This window comes from Jaculus jaculus, chromosome 8 (genome assembly GCF_020740685.1).
Source record: "Jaculus jaculus isolate mJacJac1 chromosome 8, mJacJac1.mat.Y.cur, whole genome shotgun sequence".
Taxonomy (NCBI): Eukaryota; Metazoa; Chordata; class Mammalia; order Rodentia; family Dipodidae; genus Jaculus; species Jaculus jaculus.
In genome coordinates, this window is record NC_059109.1 from 18934710 (window position 1) to 18937610 (window position 2901).

Consider the following 2901-nt stretch of genomic DNA (forward strand, 5'->3'; position numbering starts at 1 on the left):
AAGGATGTTGTCAGCATGGCTGAAACCCAGATAGAGGGAGAGACTGTGTCCATAATGAGGTTGGGAGGCAGGTGGAGGCAAGGCCTTGACACGACTGGATTAAGTAAGCTTCAGGGTATTGGATTCATGTCAAGCCTAAAAAGGGTTTCTGGCACAGGGATTAAATAATTGCATTCCTCTGATGAATTCTAACACAAACGGAATTGTTTCTTTTCCAGAGAGCTAAGAGTATAAGAGTCACAGGTGAGGGGGCTTGGCTGACCCTCTTGCCCACTTGAGTCTTGAGGATCCCATGAATTCTCAGTATTGATTTCACCTTGGCGTGGTGGCACACGCCTTTAATCCCAGCACTCAGAAGGCAGAGGAAGGAGGATCGCCGTGAGTTCGAGGCTAGCCTGCGACTACATAGTGAATTCCAGGTAAGCCTGGCCTAAAGCAAGACACTACCTGGAAAAACCTTTTTTAAAAAAAGTATTCAATGTCAATATGCAATACTCTGTCATGGTTCCATAAAAGTGTAGATTTTTTCCTGCCCCTTCTTGAATATTTAGAAGACACAGGCAAAAGGAGGACAAAGCAGGTGATAAAAGACAAGTCAGTCAGAAAAGCAGTCATTTAGCTGCCGGCACAAAGTGTCCTGCCAAAAGCCACCATGCAAAATGTGACTGAACACTTGGAAGACTCTCTTCTGAAATGTATGCAATCTGAGAAAGAGGAAATTTCAAGCAAAAAGTTTTCTATCAAACTCATTTACCTACTCTTTTTTAAAAAAATATAATTTACTTATTTGACATACACACAGAGAAAGAGGCAGATACACAGAGAGAGAGTTGTGTTTGAGAGAATAGACACACCAGGGCTTCTCGCCACTGCTAACAAACTCCAGGAACATGGGCCACTTTGTGCATTTGGAATCAAACCTAGGTTCTTAGGCTTTGCAGGCAAGTGCTTCAGCCACTGGGAAATCTCTCCAGTCTCTCACGTACTCTTTTCAAAAATCATCTGGGTGTGATGTAGATACAGCTCAGAAGGAGAACGCTTGCCTCGTACACACAAGGACCTGACTTCAATCCTCAGCCAATGGGGCAGAAAGAATCTGAGGAAATGTTATGGATGTGGATATAGGAGCCATTCGTGTCTCTAACAGGAAATTCTGTCTGTAATTAGTGGTATGTGTGTGTAAACAGCATTTTTGGTATAGGTTAGAAATAAAAACCCAGAATCAAATAGGTGAAATACCTTATGTTGAAATTTCCTACATACCGTTCCCTGGTTATTTTTCCATTATTTTCCATTCTCAGTCAACAACTGAGTTTGAGAATGGAGCTGGGGAGAGGCCTCAGTCGATAAAAAACTTGCTTTGCAAGCCTGAGAACCCGAGTTAAGATCCCTGGGAGCTAGGTAAAGCTACGTGCAAACATCTGTAATCCAGCGTGCCCATGGGAGAAGGGTGATGGAGAAAGGAGAATGTCCTGGAAGCTTACAGGCCAGCTGCTCTGGCAAAGGCAGTGGTGAACGAATGCAGTGGAGAAACTAAAGAGAACACCAGGCACGTGAAGACTCCAGCCAATGCCAAGGCTGACAGCAGGTGCCCACACAGCTCCCCATGACCCAGTCCCTGGCACCATTCTCGAAGCCAGGATTGGGAGGGAACCATTGAAGTTCCTGCCTTTGCCATGCCCCCACAGGCATGAGCAAGCTGAGGGAGCTTTGAGCAATAAACTGTGGCTCTAGCTATTGTCCCATCCCCAAGGCACACTGTCAGCGAGGAGGACATTCAGAAAGGAATGACATCAGTCACCTACCTGAGTCCTGGGGCAACACTGCCCTACGCCTTATCTGAGGGCACACAGCTATCAGGATTGGGTGTGAATTCTACCCCACAGCTCCCTATACAGCAGTTTAAAAAAATTTTTTTTGTTCATTTTTATTTATTTATTTGAGAGCGACAGACAGAGAGAGAAAGAGGCAGATGAGAGAGAGAGAAAGAATGGGCACTCCAGGGCCTCCAGCCACTGCGAATGAACTCCAGATGCACGCGCCCTCTTGTGCATCTGGCTAATGTGGGTCCTGGGGAACCGAGCCTTGAACCAGGGTCCTTAGGCTTCACAGGCAAGCGCTTAACCACTAAGCCATCTCTCCAGCCCCCTATACAGCAGTTTTTAGTTAGCACCACTACCTACAAATAAGTGTTTTAGGCTCCCAGTCTTTGCTAGGGCTGCCAGGCCAGAGATGTTTCCAACAGTATGGCTAACTAGCATTAATGTGTCTGAGGAAGCCTTGCCAATGGACATGGAGCAGCATACCCACTGTAGAAGAACCACAGTGAGTTCCCCACACCCACTGCTGTCTGCTCCGCACCTGAGTGAACTATCAATGTCCCTCAATGTGTCTGGAGGTTGTTTGCAGTGGCTGGAAGCCCTGGCGTGCCCTTTCTCTCTCTCTCTCTCTCTCTGCCTCTTTCTCTCTCTGTCTGTCACTCTTAAATAAATAAGTGAAATTGAATAAAATATTAAAAAATATTCTAGCCAAACATAAAAACATTAATGAAAAGAAAATTTAAACACTATTAAACAAATATGACATAGAAAAGCTACTAATGAAAAAAATCAGAATACTGTCTTAATCTTGGGAAAGATATGTGCATCTGTGCTACGTGGTTGGAATGTAAACTACCCCCCCCCCCATAGACTCGTGTGTTTATTAATTCTCATCAGGCAACGCTATTTAGAAAGGTAGTGGAAGGTTCGGGAAGCAGAGCTTGGCCAGAAGAAGTGAGTTCCTGGCTAAACCTGAGTCCCATAGGAGGTTCTCTGCCTCGTGACTCTGGTGAGAAGTGACAGAGGTTTCCCACTCCAGCCTGCACGCCTTTCCTACTCTAAGACTTCTGGAAACTGTAAA